Raw genomic sequence first — 19,516 nt, 5'->3', positions numbered from 1 at the left:
TGCATGGTAAAGTCATTGCATTTTTTTGCCCGCATTGTAAGGGCAGACTCTTGCATTCAGACTTCACTATACTCTGTTTGGGACCAGATGGCACATGAGAAACATAATAAGAATGACAGTAACTTGGCCAATTGTTCTCCATGAAAAGTCCTTCTTGGTCCATGAGTCATGTCCTGCTAAGGGACTCCAATGCACTTTGGTGAATATTTTTCTTTCTCCATAGATGTTAATTGATCTGCTTTGTAAAGCTTCATGAGAGGATTATGTCGCTAATCCTTTTGAGATATTTAGCCATATTTCATTTCATTCTCATTAAGATATTATATCTCCCTTTCTACCCTAGAAGGTCTTTAGTTAATAAATGTATATTATTTTTTTAAATGTCCTTTGAACACGTCAATCTACCAATGTGCTTCTGATTGTATATGTTGTTTTTGAATCCCTTCTTTCCTTTTGTATGATTAGACCTTGAAGTGTGCGTGTTCAATCTCTCCTCAGATTCTACCATAAGGAATTGGCTATGAGATAGGAGCTGCAGATACATATGCTGCCTGTTCATTGCGTGAAATACCGTCATTTCCAAGTAATATTGATATTACCTTAAAACCCACTCTTAAATCGCACCTTTCCTAATATGTTATCCAGCTTTACAAATGAATCAACAATAGACTCAAATTAGCAAATTATACTGATTTTGTTTAAACATGTGAAGATTGTCTGGTAAATCAGTTAACAACGGGACCACTCACGTTCTCATGATAGTCCCAGGAAAACAACAGATGGAAGAAAATGTAAAAAATGGAGAGATGAGACAATAGTTGTAGACACATAGAAAGCCAATATCTGGGCACTTAAAGCAATTGGAACATGCAGAGAAAGAAACCTATTAATCATCTGTTTGCTCTTATTTTCTTTGGCGTACAAATATACGCGTTACAGCATTTAATGAGCATTTGTCAGAAGACACTAAAGAATTCATTTCCACAGCTGCCTTTTAATGTGTATCCTTCTCCGCCAGAGCACTACATTTTTCTTTGCCTGTTAGTAATAAGTCCTGCACAATTTAAATTAATTCAAACCCAATTGCCCCCGAAAGCATGAAGGCAGATTTGAGATTTGTTTTGCCAAATAACGTTTTAGTAAAACAAACAAATAATTACATCACATTGCATTACATTCAACAACCACTGCCTGGCGGCCATGACTATTGCGAATTGATTATATAATTATACATATTGGTGGTCATAACAACCCTGGCGGACGGTGTTAAAGCTGTGGAAATACCGCAAACAGGGCGGCGGACAAAAAAAGGGAATTATGACCCTGGCGGTAACCGCGAACAAAGACAGCCACTTTAACATACCGCCCGCCACGGCGGTACAGACAAGCAGCGCGGCGGTCACCGCCAACAGACAGGCGGGAGACAATGTACCGCCCACACTATTACAACCCGCCAATCCACCACCTTTTCCGGGGCGGATTCACCGTGGATAAAAACACGGCGGAAACAGCTTTTGCTATGGGAAAACGCTCACCTCAACATACTCCACGAGGAAGGAGGACACCATGGAGGCCGAATTACAAATCCTACCTGCCCTTGTCTTTCTGCTCCTCTACGACCAACAGCTACGTAGGCGACGAAGACACCGGTGAGTACTGCACCTACGACACGGGGGAGGGTGGAGGCAAAAGTTAGGGGGACACCCAACAAACACCCCCACCGCCACCCTCGCATATTACAACATACACACCAATGCATTCACAAAAATCACAGTAACAACCCACAATCCCCCCGGAAGAATGAAAAGGCAATGCGAAATTCGGTCAAACATTGTAATGTGCTAATATACATGTCATACAAAAATATACAGATATATATATCTCAAAATCACTCTTATTTACACATACAATCCGAGAAGTAGTGCAGATATGTACACAACAATGTCCGTGCACCAACAGTCCAAAAATGCATGGGCGAGGCCCACAAACTATACCTGACCAAAATCGGAGAGAATACTACCGGGGCATCAGATAGAAACACTACAGGCACCTCAGGGGGAAGGGAAGGGGGGGCACCTCAGCCACATGAATGTGAAGCCAGATCCACAACGGGGCTCCATGCCCATTGATGTATCCTGGGGAGTGCAAAGCCACAGTCTCTCAAGTCTCTACAGTGGGTGGGTTGCCCACTGCTATATCCTGGGGCGTGCAAAGCCACAGTCTCTCAAGTCACTACAGTGGGTGGGTTGCCCACTGTGCCATCCTGGGGAGTGCAAAGCCACAGTCTCTCAAGTCTCTACAGTGGGTGGTTTGCCCACTGTGCCATCCTGGGGAATGCAAGGCCACAGTCTCTCAAGTCTCTACAGTGGGTGGGTTGCCCACTGTGCCATCCTGGGGAGTGCAAAGCCACAGTCTCTCAAGTCTCTACAGTGGGTGGTTTGCCCACTGTGCCATCCTGGGGAGTGCAAAGCCACAGTCTCTCAAGTAGATGCAGTTCTCTACTGGTACTGGGGGGGACTGGTGCCCAGACTGGATGAGTCTCCCCGTGAAAGTTCATGTCCGGTCACTGTCCCAGCTGCACATGGGAGAAGGATGCCTGATGTGGCGGCCTTTTCATTCCTACACAGTGCATGCCCTGTTCAACAGTGCTTTGCCATGGCGGTCTTTGGCCTGTTCAGCGGTACTTTGCCATGGAGGTTCTGGACTGTTGAGCGGTGCTTTGCCATGGCGGTCTTTGCCCTGTTCAGCGGTGCTTTGCCATGGCGTTCTATGGACTGTTCAGCGGTGCTTTGCAATGGCGGTCTTTGCCCTGTTCAGCGGTGCTTTGCCATGGCGGTCTTTGCCCTGTTCAGCGGTGCTTTGCCATGGCGGTCTATGGACTGGTCAGCGGTGCTTTGCCATGGCGGTCTTTGCCCTGTTCAGCTGTGCTTTGCCATGGCGGTCTTTGCCCTTTTCAGCGGTGCTTTGCCTTGGCGGTCTATGGACTGTTCAGCGGTGCTTTGCCATGGCGGTCTTTGCCCTGTTCAGCGGTGCTTTGCCATGGCGGTCTATGGACTGTTCAGCTGTGCTTTGCCATGGCGGTTCTGATACGGACATTGGTGTGTGGCATGACGATCTCTACACTGGGCATTGGTGTGTGGCATGACGTTCTCTCCAATGGGCATTGGTGGGTGGCATGATGTTCCATCATTGACCAGCGGGGCTGTGGCATCCGGGCCCCTCCTGGGCTGTGACTCCGGCGGTGGTTTCTGGCTAGTGACGATACTTGGGCCCTCCTGGGCTGTGACACCGGCGGTGGCGGTGGTCTCCTGACCAGTGACGATACTTGGGCCCCCCTGGGCTGTGACTCTGGCGGTGGTCTCTGGACCAGTGACGATACTTGGGCCCTCCTGGGCTGTGACTCTGGCGGTGGTCTCCTGACCAGTGACGATACTTGGGCTCTCCTGGGCTGTGACTCCGGCGGTGGCGGTAGTCTCCTGACCAGTGACGATACTTGGGCCCTCCTGGGCTGTGACTCTGGCGGTGGTCTCTGGACCAGTGACGATACTTGGGCCCTCCTGGGCTGTGACTCCGGTGGTGGCTGTGGTCTCCTGACCAGTGACGATACTTGGGCCCTCCTGGGCTGTGACTCTGGTGGTGGCGGGGGTCTCCTGACCAGTGATGATACTTGGGCCCTCCTGGGCTGTGACTCTGGCGGTGGTCTCTGGACCAGTGATGATACTTGGGCCCTCCTGGGCTGTGACTCGGCGGTGGCGGGGGTCTCATGACCAGTGACGATACTTGGGCCCTCCTGGGCTGTGACTCTGGCGGTGGTCTCTGGACCAGTGACAATACTTGGGCCCTTCTGGGCTGTGACTCCGGCGGTGGTCTCTGGACCAGTGACGATACTTGGGCCCTCCTGGGCTCTGACTCTGGCGGTGGTCTCTGGACCAGTGACGACGGTGCTGGCGGTTGTGTCTGGACCGCCGGAAATGATGGCGCACTTCTCCGCCGTGACACTCACAACAGGCTGGGGAGACTTCCTCTGGAACTTCCCCACCTTTGTTGGAGTTACAGCTGACTCACCAATCCCCTTCGAACCCATGTCACTTGTTGTCCCACCAGGAGTCTTAACATGATCCCGTCGTCCACTCTCCAATTTTAGAGCCTTAACAGGGGGTGGGCTGCCAGTGCCTTGGCTCCGGGTCCTACTGCCTGCCCTGGTGGCCGGTGCACTCCACAAACCTTGAACAGGCACCACTGGTATTGGAGGCTTTTTGGCTGAGGCGCTACGACGGGACTGATGAATTGGAGGGGGGGTGGGGGCAAAAAGGTCAATTTGACATAGGGACAGTTTCTGACGAACACTGGGATGGGTAGCTGGAGGGGGTCTGGGAGTGGAGGAAGAGGAGGTGGTTGTAGGAGGTGTCACTTTTGGTGTTTTGGGTGCCGGTGCAGGTACTGTAGGCTGTCGTGAGGTGGATGGATGTTGGGTGAGTGATTGCCGGCGTTTGTGTACTTTGGGAGGGGGCGTCACAGACACACTGGGAGAGGACACAGGGGACGTGTAAATGGCAGTGGAGGTGGTGAGTGCAGGTGAGCGGCTTGTGGTGCTGGGTGTCCTGGTGCGAGTCCTAGTGCCTGTAGATGTGGTGCATGAAGGTGTGTGTGTAGACGATACTGGGAGGGAGGAGGGAGAAAAGGAGGAGGGGGACACAGTGGAGACAGTGGATGTCGCTGTGTCTGTATGTGGGTGAGGCTTGCGTGAGTGCCTGTGGTGTGTGTGGTGCCTATGTTTGCTTGAGCTACTTGTGTGTGTTGACTTGTGTGCATGCTGGTCTGTAGGTGTGCTTGGGATGGGCTGGGGTACAGGAGATTGGGTCTGGGTGGAGGAAGTTGGAGGGGGGAGGCTGGACACAGGGACAATGGCTGCCATCAGTGCTGAGGCCAGAGATTGCAGGGTTCGCTGAAGGACAGCCTGACCAGAATGAATTCCCTCCAGGAATGCATTACTGTGTTGCAACTCTCGTTCTACACCCTGGATGGCATTCACAATGGTAGACTGCCCAACAGTGAGTGACCTGAGGAGGTCAATGGCCTCCTCACTGAGAGCAGCAGGGGTGACTGGGGCAGGGCCTGAGGTGCCTGGGGCAAAGGTGATGCCCACCCTCCTGGGTGAGCGGGCACGGGGCGAACGCTGAGGGGCTGCTGGGAGGGCGGTGCTGGTAGGGGAGGTGGCAGCGGTACCTGCAGAAGAGGGGCGCACAGATGGTGCCACCACCACAGGGGAGCTCCCATCGGTGAACGAGTCTGTGTCGCTGGTTGGTGATCCGGTGGCCGACTTGAAGCTCCCCTCGCCCTCCGTCCCACTGGTGCATTCATAGTCTGTGGTGTGGCCCTCCATGGCCATGTGGGATGCAGCTCCCTTGTGCTCCGGTGCCACTGTACCTCCACCTGATGATGCTGATGTACAAAAGGACAGGGAGAGCAGGAAAATGGGGGGAGACAGAAGAAAGAGAGTTTTAGTGCATGGCATTCTGCTACAGTTGGCGGACAAGACAGACGCAGCAGCCCCCTGCATTACGCCGTGCTCCTGCCCTCTGCACATGCAATTTCTGGGTTATGGCCTACATGGCAATGTTGGACATCTGCGCACATGGATGCCACAGGGGCAACTATACCACAACTTGGCACTCTGGTGAGGTGGGGTAGAGTGCCACATGGCCTACATTACGGAGGGGCCTTGCCTACCAAATTCGCCCTGGCCTAGGGACACCCGCAGCCCACCTCTCCCACCCAGACCCCTCCACTGCACGCAAAGTCCGCAGAATGAGGTTGTACTCACCCCCTTGTGACTGCTGTGATGTCCTCAAGCGCCCATCCAACTCCGGGTAGTCCACCGCCAGGATCCGGAACTTCAGGGGGGTCATGGTGCGACGGGCACACCTCCCACGTTGGGAGGCCATCCCCAGCTGAGCCTCCGCCGTCTTCTTGCTGCAGCGGCGAATGTCCTCCCATCTCTTACGGCAGTGGGTGCCCCGTCTCTGGTGGGCCCCCAGGGTCCGGACCTCCTTGGCGATGGCACGCCAAATGTCCCTCTTCTGGTGGGCGCTGACCTACATGACATGCACAAGGGAAGAGGTACAGTCATTACCAACTGCACCGTCAATGTGCGTGGCCCCCTCCCTACTCTGGCCATGTGGCCCATTCATTCCCATGCATAACTGTTCTATGTACTCTGCCCCCTTCCCTCTTCCACCCAGCCCTCTCCACCCAGGCCTAGCCCATACAACGTGCTCCCTGTGTACTAACCTGTTGGTCTGGAGGACCGTAGAGTAGCATGTACTGGGGGAGGACCCCATCCACAAGTTTCTCCAACTCCTGTGCAGTGAAGGCAGGGGCCCTTTCCCCAGACGCAGCAGCCATCGTCGCTTCCAGACCGAGGTCACAGCAGCACTAGCAGTGTAGGTCCTCTCCTGTCGAAGGTCAGGTATCTAGTGAGTGAACAGATAGAAAATGGCGGTGACGTCCGCGGCGGTGCGCATCATCACCGCCAGCGCACCTGTTCATTGGCTCCTGGGACCCATAGGGTCCAATGTTAACCAATGCAGTGTTGCGCCGCGACGGTGTGCAACGCCAGCACAGTTACCCCACAATCCCATTGTCCCAGTTTAGAGGGCAGGCAGCCGCCATTTCAGGGGCCCACATGGCTTCATTTACTACTGCGTCACACATAGCTAGGTCTACACTCAACACACATACAGGAAGGGTTTTGTGTCTGGTGTAGTCTTGTGTGTAACAGTGGGTACATACCTGGAGGATTAATGACTGGTTCTTCGCTGTTGTCCTTCGTAGGCACCGTCAGCTGGGACATATGAGAAGATGGCGGAATCCTCCGGTGTACCGACCGCTGGTGGACCTGTTGACAATGGAAGAAAGACATGTCATCGTGCCACTATCCAGGAACTATGTACCCAGTTGGAGCCAGACCTGATGTCACCGATCCGCCATCCGACTGGAATCCCCCCTGACGTGCAGGTGCTGTCAGTGCTCCATTTTGCAAGTGGGTCATTTCAGACAACAGTGGCCATGGCATCAGGGATGTCCCAGCCTATGTTTTCCAACGTCTTGTCCAGAGTGTTGTCTGCCCTGCTTAAACACATAAGGAGATACATCATATTCCCTCAGGTGGAGGATTTACCTACAGTGGAAGGTGACTTCTATGCCCTTGGACATATTCCCAACGTCATAGGTGCCATTGATGGGACCCATGTAGCTCTGGTCCCCCCCGCAGGAGTGAACAGGTGTACAGGAACAGGAAGAGTTATCATTCTATGAATGTCCAGATGGTCTGTTTGGCAGACCAGTACATCTTGCAGGTAAATGCTATGTTCCCTGGCTCATTCGATGAATGACGCCTACATCCTGCGCAATAGCAGCATCCCTGATATGATGGGTCAACTCCAGAGGCACCGTGTATGGCTATTGGGGGACTCTGGTTACCCCAACCTTTCCTGGCTATTGACCCCAGTGAGGAATCCCAGGACCAGGGCAGAGGAACGGTACAATGATGCCCATGGGCGGACTAGGAGGGTTATCGAACGCACCTTCGGCCTCCTTAAGGCCAGGTTCAGGTGCCTCCATATGACAGGTGGATCCCTATTCTACTCACCGAAGAAGGTGTGCGTCATCATCGTCGCCTGCTCCATGCTCCCTAATTTGGCATTGCGACGCCAGGTGCCTTTTCTGCAGGAGGATGATCCAGATGACGGTGTTGTAGCAGCTGTGGAGCCTGTGGAGCCTGTGGACAGTGATGAGGATGAAGCTGAGGAAGAAGACCAAGACAACAGGGAGTCAGTCATACAGCAATATTTCCAGTGGGGCAGAGCTGCTGTCGTCACTGTGGGCCTCTTCTGGGGGTGGAGAGGTGTTGTCTGGACCCTCTGGTGTGGTGACGGTCCTTCGGGTTCCTGCAGGGGTATGAGAACATGATTAGTGCATGTGTGTGTTTCATGGTGTGCAATGGGTGGGTGTTTGTGTACCCCAGTGCAAGCATTCCTGTGTGGGGGCTTGTGTGATGATGGTTGGGGGGGGTGTTCTGGGTATGTGCAGTGAGCATGCTTTAGTGAGGGGTGCCCATGCTTAGTTGTGTCATGCAGGGCTTGGTGTTGGGATGGGTGGTTTGTGTTATGGGTACATTAGTGAGGATTTGGGGTGATAGGGGAGGGTGTGAGGGTGGGGGTGTGTGATAGCATGCAGGTAGGGTGGGGGATGTGATAGTTAAGATTTGACTTACCAGTGTACCCTCCTCCATCCAACTCCTCCGAGGCCCTCAGGATGCAAGATGGTCAAGACTTGCTCCTCCCATGTTGTTAGTTGTGGGGGAGGAGGTGGAGGTCCGCCGCCAGTCCGCTGCACTGCGATGTTGTGCCTGGATACCGTGGAACGCACCTTCCCCCGTAGGTCGTTCCACCTCTTCCTGATATCCTCCCTATTTCTTGGGTGCTGTCCCACGGCGTTCACCCTGTCCACTATTCTGTGCCATAACTCCATCTTCCTGGCTATTGATGTGTGCTGTACCTGTGAGCCAAATAGCTGTGGCTCTACCCGTACGATTTCCTTCACCATGACCCTGAGCTCCTCCTCGGAGAAGCGGGGGTGTCTTTGGCGTGACATGGGGTGGTGTGTGTGAGGTGTGGGGTGGTGTATGGGGTGATGAGTGTGGTGTGTGTAGTGGTATGTGGTGTTTTGTGCGTGGATGTTGTGTGGGTGATGGTGTTGTGTGCCTCTGTGTGAAGGGGTTGTCAATAGCTGTGCTCTCTCTCTGGCCTTCTCTCAGAATTTCTGGTTGTAGGGGTTTGTGGGTGATGTGGGTGTGTGTTTTATATTGTGTTGGGTGTGTGGGAGTGTTGTTTGTATGTGTATCAGGTGTATTTGGAATTGTCCAATGTGGTGGTGTTTTGGAGATGTGTGTGTATTTTGAGCGCAGCGGTGTGTACCGCCAATGGAATACCGCGGTTGGAAGACCGCCGCGTGGATTCATGGGTCGTAATAGCATGGGCGTGTTTCTGTTGGCGTGGAGGTGGAGGATTTGTTTCCGCATGTTTATCGCTGACCTTTGGTGTGGCGGTGTTGTGTGGGTGTCTGAATTTCGGCGGATTCCGTGATGTGTGTCATAATAGCTGTGGCGGTCTACCGCCGCTGCGGCGGTGTATTGGCGGTCTTCTGCACGGCGGTAAGCGCCTTATACCGCCAATGTTGTAATGACCCCCATTGTGTTTATATGAAGTAATGTGAACGACGGCTCTACATTTGAGAAAAGAGTTGACCCTTTCCAGAGAATAAAAGAGTAATGGTAGCCTTGATCTTTGAGAATTATTCAAATGTTCTTTACATTAATAACTTCATAACTAAATCTAGGGGCCTGATTTAGTATTAGGTGGGTGGTCCACCGTTTCGTCATGGGGATGGCGTAAATTACTCTGTTTCTATCAAAGAGGGACTGCCCGGATAATTTATAAATGACTGCCAAGGAAGCGGTCATTCATTAAACCATTACCAAGAACCGCCATCACAGTGGTTCCTGCCAATGTATTTTACTCCGTGCTGCGGCAACCCTGTAACACAGAGTAACTGATTTTCCTTTACAAAAGAAAAATCCCGAAATGGGGGGTGTAGGGGTCACGGAAAAACCTGCCTTATGAATATTAATTAGGCAGATTGCTATTTGTGACCCCCTGTATTTATCTAAAAATTGTCAGACTAAAAATGTGAGTCGGAGAATACACATTTCTTTTCATTCCAGAGGCTCTTCTCTCAGTTATTGCATACCTCAGAAGGTTAGAAACCCCAGTGTTGTATTGCCCTTAAAGTTTTTCAGTCAGAGTCAGGATGTACATGTTGTATTTCTTTTTCAAAAATATTATTGTTCGTTTTCAGTAGAATTGACTCAACACATTCACTCGTATTAGACTTAACTTTGCATCATTTCAATAACACTCTTGAATGCCAATGCATCACAAATTTGATGTTTTTTATCTGCTCTCATCCTGTTACAAACTGTCCAAGTTATTGATATTTAACTTGGTCTGGGTTGGATGATCGTATCATGGCCACTAATTAGCTTGCCCATCTGCAATAAAAGTACACCAAGAGACTTATACTGTTTTTTTTAGAAATTAGTGTTCTGCAATGAAGAATGCCAGTTTGGTAGCTTAAAGTTCTTCAGTGATAGTTTGATAGCTATTTTACATTTCAAGCATCGTTTCATGCATAAGTGAAATTTCAGAAAGACAATTATCTCTTGGTCTTCAAATACTCATGTTGGCCGTTCTATCTAGGACTGCATGTTTGGTTGTCCTATTTATTGTGTTTGAGCACATTAACTATTATTACATCTGGGGATTTTGAAAATGTAGGGGAGGAGCATAACCCCTCAACCCATTGCATAGGTAGGCTTAAAAAAAAGGCATAGCAATTTTATTTAAAAATGCAATGAGGTCTCTAAGGCATCAAAGGGGTCAGACTACTCAGTGGCTTACCACCATTCAGATAGTGCAAACATGACTTTTCATGTTACGCATTACTCAGTGATTTTTGCCTACATAGATACTAAAAAGCTGCTTTTATGTGTCTTCTGGAAGTAGTGCTGGGCAACACTTTTTAATGTGGAAGAGATTACCTCTTCTGGTTTGATGAACATAGGTGAAGTCAACTGATCTCATCTTTGCTTGCAACTTTGATTCTTTAGTCATATTTTTCATCATATATTTTTTCATATTCAAAAAAATAAAAGTTGACAGGCAAAATTTGTTTACTAGAGAATCGTGCCATAATGTAACTATAACTTGCACCCCTGCCATGCACAGTTTTTTCATCAAATTTGTGGGGTAATTAAAAGTGCATGGTGAGGGTGTGAGTTATAATTACCTTAGGGCACGAGTTACAGTTTCTTGAGGTAACTCCAAATTTAGCTGGTGAATTTCTTTGTTTATGTACATTTAAAATGAGAGCCTCACTATAACGTTCTTGAAACCTTTGTTTTTTAAGTCAATTTCTATGTTTTTTTAATTCTATTTCTTAGCTTTAACACCCCTGTAACCTTTGTTTTTTTTCAGTGGATTTCTATGTTTCTTTTAATGTAAAGTTAATTTAGTTACTCTGTGGTAATCCAACCACCGCAGAGGATTAGCTGTGGCCAAAACCTGCAGTAAATCCCCTATAACCACACCAACCCCCGCCATGCACAGCTGAAGGCCATGCGCAGCACAGGGTTTGGAGCTTAAAGGGGGTGACATTAAATATATATATATATTTAGGGCCAGGCTCGCACAGGTCCCCCAGCCCGGGGATCACTACTTCCCTAGGCTACCTAACAAAAGTTGCTGGTGGGCCACGGGGACCCCCGTAGGCTCCAGGGACCACCACCTCCTGGTGCTACATATAATTTGTGGGGCTACATATCATAATTTTGTAGGGGGGTCATGTGGACCTCCCGAGCCTTGGGGACCACCATCTCCTTTGGGCAACATTAAATAAACATATAGGGGTCCCACACGGATCCATGGGGCCCCGGAGACCACCACCTCCCGAGGGCTACATAGTTGAAAATGCTAGGGGGCTGCGTGGACCCACCTTGTCTCCCAGGGACCTCCACCTCCCCAGTACAACATTAAAAAATATATGGGCGACTGCACAGACCCTCCGGATCCCAGAGATGAATACCTCCTTGGTGCTATATCGTAAAAATTGTTAAGGGGGCAATGTGGACCCCCGAGGCCACGTGCACCACCACCTCCCCAAGGCTACCAACTAAAAATGTATGCAGGTCCGCATGCCCCCCCTGCATACTTTAACAATGTAGCCCCGGGGCATTGGTGGTCCGCTGGGCTCAGGGAGTTTCCACAGCCCAACAACCAATGTTTAACATTTAGTCCTGGGAAGGGGGTGGTCCCTCATACTTTAATAATGTAGCTTCAGGGAGGTGGTCCCTAGGGTGGTCCGCGTGCCCGCTATTCATTTTTTGTTTCTTTCCCTAGGGAGGTGGTGGTCCCCAGGGCAGTCATTGAACCCCCCCAATACTATGATATTCTGCCCCAGGGAGGTGGCGGTTCCGGGGCTTTACTAAGCCCTAGGAGTGGGGACCCGTGTGCCCTCTTCCTTTATTGACTTAAATACTGCTGGTCCTGGCCCACCTGAGGGAACTATAAAAAGAAGCGCAAGAGACTGTGTTTTGTTTTCAAAAATATCTCTGCAAAAACCGCAGATCCAGCCGCAGATTTCTCCAACATGTTTTTTAATACTATTTTAGCCTTGGCAGGGCCCCAGGGGGATAAATGGAACAAGGCTAAGGGGTTAGGTTATGCATACCCTTTCTCCTTTTCTTTTTTTTAACATATTTATTTGGAACTCGGCTTCAGCTGAGTCCCAAAATGGCTGCCAACACTTCTTGTTTTATGTGCTGCCAGCCAATCAGATCTCTTCAGGAGATCTCCCTGAATCCACAGCCGTAGATATACAAAGTTCTTGTTCCTTTAACATCTCAAAAACTGCTGAATAGATTTACATGTGATCTACAGACCAAAAACTACCTTTTTGCCAAATGTGGTGTAATTCCGTGAAGCGGTTCGGGCTGCAGGTGTGTCTAAGAAGTCAATAGGAATCAACATAAGCACACTTTTTTGACCCACCCCCTTTTTCTCAGTCCCTGCTTGATTCATCATCCCAAATCTTTCTATGCCCAACAAGACCGTATAGGGCACTTTTTTTTGGTAAAATTTAATGAAGATTTGTCAAACAGTGCCAAAAATATAAGCAAGTCAAATAACTCTTTTTCTATGGTAAGTAGATCCTAACTATAACTACTATAACTACCTAACTGGAAACTGTCAGTAGGTAAGATATATATATATATATATATATATATATATATATATATATATATATATATATATATATATATATATATATATATATATACAATAAGCAAAGGAGAACTCTGGGAAGCTCCCAAATTTAGGTGGAGAGCAACTCTAGTAAGGAGCACCCTGCAACAACAGCGACACTCTAGATTTGCTCAACTCAAATGTCTGCTTATCTAGCAAAGTTTTTAAGCATAGGATCCGCACAGTGCTATCCACGCCGAGCTAGATAATGACAAAGGGGGTCATTACGTACCGCCAACAGGCTGGCGGTACGGGGAGGCGTATTATGACCGCGGCGGTAGCGCCGCGGTCCCAGCGCCGGGGCCGGCGGTTTCCCGCCGTTTTAGCCCCGGCGGTGATAATCCGCCAAGGCAGCACTGCCCTGGGGATTATGACCCCCCTACCGCCAGCCTGTTTCTGGCGGTTTGCACCGCCAGGAAGAGGCTGGCGGTAAGGGGTGTCCTGGGGCCCCTGGGGGCCCCTGCACTGCCCATGCTACTGGCATGGGCAGTGCAGGGGACCCCTAACAGGGCCCCGGGCAGCTTTTCACTGTCTGCATAGCAGACAGTGAAAAGCGCGACGGGTGCTACTGCACCCATCGCACGGCCGCAACACCGCCGGCTCCATTAGCAGCCGGCTCCTATGTTGCGGCCTCATCCCCGCTAGGCCGGCGGGCGTAAACTTGGTTTGCGTCTGCCGGCCCAGCGGGGATGTCGTAATGGGGTCCGCGGGAGTGCGGCCGCACGGCGCCGCCCACCAAGCTTGTAATGACCCCCAAAGTCTTTTGCCATTTGTACAGCAAAATCTTTAAGCATAGGATTGACACAGTGTCATCCTCGCCGAGCTGTAAAATGACAAAAGCCATTTACCACTCCAGGCACAGTATTACAGCTTTGGACTGGTCAAATACCGTCCAAGTCAACCTGGAATGAGTAAAGCAAACCCCTGACACGTGTTGCGCTCTCATTAGAGCTCTTCAGAGGGGTTTAGCTTTGTCCAGACACAAGGAAGCACCCAGTATAAGTCAAAACAAGGCCCTTTGCTCACCTCAAATGTCTGCTTATATAGCAAAGTTTTTAAGCATAGTATCAGCACAGTGCTATCCACACCGAGCTAGATAATGACAAAGACCAGTCCAAAGCTGTAATAGTGTGCCCCTTCAAGAAGCCAATGATGACCCTGGGGACCACCACTCCCCAGGGCCGGCTCCTGCTATGTCCCAGGGTGCCGACCCATGGGACATAGCTGTTTGTTGTTGCTTGGCTGCAGCTTTACAGTTGTTCCTAAGTCACAGCAAACACTCTGCTCACAGCGACAGAGAGCTATCAAACAGCTCTCCCTCGCTGCAAGCAGAGGTTTCCACTGTCTCCTTGCCTGTAAAGATGCAGACAGGAAGTCAGAGGACACAATTGCTCTCATGTATCGGTTACCAAATACACACTGTTGTATATTAATTACTGCACCCTTAGCATCCTGTGGCAGACTTGCTGTCTCTTTCTAACAGCGAGTCCTGTCATAAATCTTTTATGCTCTCTTCTGGTAACAGATACATTAGAGCACCATGATTTCGACTATTTGAAGTCAGTAACATCATTTATTTATGGCAGCATACTGGCCAGGGATTTGATTGACCAGTAGTAGTCAGCTTTTGATTTAGTGATTCTAACATCCAATAAGAATGTGCTAAGAGTGATTTAAACATGCATATTGATTCCTGCTGTGTGATCTGGCATTGAGAAAGGCATCATTCGCTGAAACGCATCTGCACATTAATTGATAACTATGGATCTCTGACACCCGTGACTGCCCCTTTTGTTCCTTTGGAGCATTTTGGACCCAATAGATGACATGGAGCCACCACCATGTGAGGAGGCAACAGTTCTGCAAAGTGTTTGGCAGATTTTGGATGCATTGTGAAACTATATATATATATATATGCATATGTATATACAAAACCATGGAAATTCAGATGCTACAGGTAGAGTTCTTTCAAGTAACTATAACTTGTGCCCTAAAGTAATTATAACTTGCATACTCGCCATGCACTGCTAATCACCCCATATATTACAGCAATCATGACAACTATAATGTCCTTTAAACTATAAATGAAACACATTAGCAGACAATTTTAGAGGAAAACACTGTTCATGGTGGGGTGCAAGTTATAGTTACTTGAAAGAACTCTAACTATAATTTCTGAATTTCCATAGTTTTGAACAAGTAAATTCAGAACCTAACTATAACATCCCTGTAACCTTTGTTTTCTTTCAGTGAATTTCTAAGGTTATTATTAATTCTGTTTCCTAAATATAACTTCCCAATTGTACAAACCTCACTAGACCTCACTTCATAATAGATTAATAGATTATAGGATGTTGCATGTCAGATAATTAGATTTCCTTCTGCAGTCATACTCATATATTGTGTTTGCTAGATTTCCTGTTGTTTTTAACTGCCCACAGTGCCAGCAGAAAAAAAGAGTATGTAACCTGGAAATGCAGCCTTTCAAGTTATAAATCAAAAAGAGTATATAACATCGAAATGCAGCTTTTTAAGTTATAAAACATGTGTTCTGCTAGAGTCCCAATGTCAACTTGACACACTCACTATATTTGACTATGGTACACTTTGACCTCACTACGAGGTTGGCGATCATCAAACCCCCAGCCTCGCTGTGGCGGTCTTACTGCCGCAGACCTGGTGGTAAAGACTGCCACATCACGAGTTGTGGGGCTTGGCAGATGCCAAACCTCCACAACTCTGCCTGGCCCGCCGGTGTGTGCGCACTGACGCAAACCTTGGTGGTCACGCACCAGGTGACTGGAATCCCCATTCCTGTCACCGGCACACACACCCACACACGTCTGCACACTTACAAACACCCCCTCACCCCTTCACAAATGCATGCATTCACATACACATCCCTCAGCATATGCATTCATCCACACAGACACCCCCACTCTCACATACATGCAGACACATACCCCCATTCACTTGCAGACATGCAGACACACACCCCGACTCACTCGCACACATGCAAACAACCCCCCAAATCACGCACACATACACAAAAACACATTCACATACAATCACATACACACACACTCACACAACACCCCCTTCTCCCTCCTCATACACGCACACATGCACACACAGACACCCTTCCCCCTTTTGGATAACCACTTACCTTCTCCGTCAAGGAGGTCATCTGGGAGGGAGTGGGTCCTGGCAGTCTTGCACCGCCAGGACCATCACACCAGCAGGACTCCGTCAAGCCATATTACAGCTTGTAATATGGCGGGTGGCTCTTGCTGCCATTGCTGTGTTGCCGATGCAACTGCCTCTTCGGAGGCGGAAGTCCTCCGAAGACTCCTAATATGGTGCACAACAGACCGCCAGCACTGGCAGTTTGTTGCCTGCAGCAGTTTTGGCGGTCTTCAAAAAATACCACCGAAATCGTAATGAGGACCTTTGTTTTGAGAAGTGATTTTTTGCCTAAATTTGTTAACATTGTCTGGTTGCACCTAAAATGCACGACATGACATCAGATTTCTGCTGGAAGTAATCCTGGCTACTTTGTAAGAATGCCCTCAAATGTGCTCTAGTAACATAAATCACAATTGGTCAATTTTTCTCCATTACACTTATCAATAAATGAATCCATAAGTAAAACCTTGAATTAGCAAGTTTTGGTAGCACTCACTGTCAGACAGGCAGTTGGTCCTACAGCTTTTCTGCTTTCAGACAAACATTTTATCGGATCAAACCTCTAGCTCATGCATGTCTATGTCGTTCCTGACAACCGTAATTGCTGACATACCTTTTCTTTCAAGAGACCCTACGCTAACCAAACTGCTGTCTCAAATTATCAATATTCAAATTTCAGCAATGGCAACTAAACTTACACTCTCCCAGCTATGAAGCAATGACAGAATAAAAATGGAGCGTTGTACTGCTGTAGTTCTCTGACACATAAAATGCCTGCCTAGTGTCATGATTAATTTAGGTAAAGACCCCATTTCTGAGCTTCATTCAGTTCGCTGCTGCTAACAAGATACATCTAAGTTGTGGTAAGCTGCAGCTGTGAATCCCTATCATGTTCCAGCTACTAAGTGCTGGCTGTACAATGCGAGTACAACACACTGCCTAACAACGGCATAAAAGAACTGGTCAAACCAGCTGTGTCGCATTTGAACTCTTTTGTTAGTCTTCCTTACAGTTACTTTGTAACATCTCAGAACTCTTGTTTAGTTCTCAACAAGAACCTTTTTCTAGCTATCTTATTCTACCCTGAAGCCTATGCATTAACTGCAGTTATCTGTAGCTATCAGTAGTCTAGAGCAAAGTGCAGTCACATGATAATTTAGGTTAGTGTGCTAGTCAAGGTATTATAGTCATTTCTTTTTCTAGATGTTCGCTTCTAATCTTACTGACGACAATGAGAGTGTGCCTTATTATGGAAGCATAATTGTGCATAAATCCTGATTACAGGCTTAGCATGTTTCATAATTTCTCTGAGGCCTGGTTTCATCAAGTCCTGTCAGAACATGTTCCAAAGGGCCACAGGGCAGAAAGGGGCTACTGGGCATCAACTGTGGTGGTTGAGGACATTTATCACTCAAGCCCTGAAATCTGTCTTGCTATAGCTCTGCCAACTAGGCCCAGTGGTTTCCAATGGCAGAGTCAGCGGAGCACTGCCATAGAAAACATGGCAGGCTACACTTCATGGTCTCCATATTTTTATTGATGGTTATTGCTGGTCTTTAGAATTTTCATACTGAGGCACTGCTGTCCAAAGTATTTGCTCCCTCATGTAGAAATTGGCTATCTCTGAATGGCATAAATAGCTCAACTGAAAAACAACTAAACCCATTGCATGAAGAGTTAAATGTAATCTGTGGACTACATCACTTATTGTGCCATCCACTAATATGAAAATGAAATATGAAAACATGAAAATAAAAACATAGCTACAGGCCTACCAGTATAGCCTGCGTGCTGCAGTTTACACCTGCAGTCCGACCTGTCAAAATAACCATATTTGCCTTGGAAAAACCTTGAATAGGTTAACCCTATGAAGACTTTTAGCCCACAAGGTACCATGCATCATACATGTAGAAACTGAATATTAACATGTCCTTACAGTAACAAGCTGTTTTCACTGTAGCAGACCCTGGCTGTCCTATAAGGAAATCTGGACCGCCTAGAAAAATGAACAGACCACTAGTTTTAATATTTAGTAAAAAACAATCTTTTGGTAAAGTTAGATTTTAAATAAATAGTTGGGAAAATTAGGCTTTGGAAAGTCACCTTCCCCTGCCCAGCTCCTCTTTGACCTTAGTGAGGCGCAAATATGCTCTCAGAGCAGGGACCTTGGCCCAACGGTGAAGATGTCTCCACGTCTCTGGGAGGGGAGCTACTGACACAATGCCGGTTTTGAGTGACCACAGAGGAGGGGATAGCTCATTTATCTGGGCACACCTCTGAGTAGACACACAGACACTGCACAAGGGAAGAAGGGTTCCTCCATTACAGATTTAGGGGCAAGGTGCACTGTGATATTGCTTATAGTTGGGGAAACTAGAACTGCTGCAATAGTGGGTAGCATTGTGCCTGGGAAACCTTACCTCAATGGATTCACCTCCACCTACTAGCTAGTGCCAACCATAATTATGTCACCTCAAGGCACTCTCCTAAGAACACTCTTCTTTGAAAAAACTGAAAAAGGACTGCACCTGGTGTTTGAGTTGAGACCTGTGAAGGGACTTGACAAGCACAAAGAAGTGGTCTCCAATGGTCACAAGGCTGAACTCCTGTGTAGCTACAGGGAAGTAACAAACTGCAAGAAGCATTTTCCAAGAAGTGCCATGCTAACCAGTAGCAACTAGACTGAACCCTGCTGGTCGCATATGCTGAAGTTAATCGTGACATCCAAATACTGTCTTTGAGGTCATGGGACCATTGGCTCCATCTAGCTAGACTTCCCTTAACAACTCTGAAAAGTTGGGGCATAACGTGGCTTGGCTGTAGAAACAGTTGAGTCCAATTAGAGCATCTCTTCAGCAGAAAATCTGTTTCAGCAGCCATTTGTAAGAAGCTACCCAGTGTCAGGCATCATGCTTAAACATTTTCTCGAAAGCTAATGGTGCGTAGTAATAACCAGAATACAGTGTCACATGGCACCCCTGTTTGAACTCTGTTTGACACTTGGAGTTTGTTTCCAGAACATAATTATGCCTGGACTTGTTTGTTTCTAGTGCACCTGCTAGATCTGTTTTACAACATGCTGATGACTCATGAAAGAAACATGTGCAGAACCAATCAAGCCTGCCCAATGAGTTCCCCCACCAGAGTTCCAAAATGACTCATCAGAATGAAGTAAACACAAACCATCTGTCACCACATCCTGAATGACTCATCAGTAAAGTGATAAAATCAATCTGTCACGTGGTTCTAAATGACTCATCGTCAGATGGTAAACATATTCAGTAATCATGAACATTCTAACCGACTCATCACAGACCAAAGATAGTGCTTCGTGTTGAGAATCCAGAGTCTAGTCAAGCCTCCTTGGACCCTCAAAGAGCCTAAGCTCAGAGAATCTACTTACTGCG

The sequence above is a fragment of the Pleurodeles waltl genome, chromosome 1_1, assembly GCF_031143425.1.
Source record: "Pleurodeles waltl isolate 20211129_DDA chromosome 1_1, aPleWal1.hap1.20221129, whole genome shotgun sequence".
Classification (NCBI taxonomy): Eukaryota; Metazoa; Chordata; class Amphibia; order Caudata; family Salamandridae; genus Pleurodeles; species Pleurodeles waltl.
Note: the sequence above shows the minus strand (reverse complement) of the source record.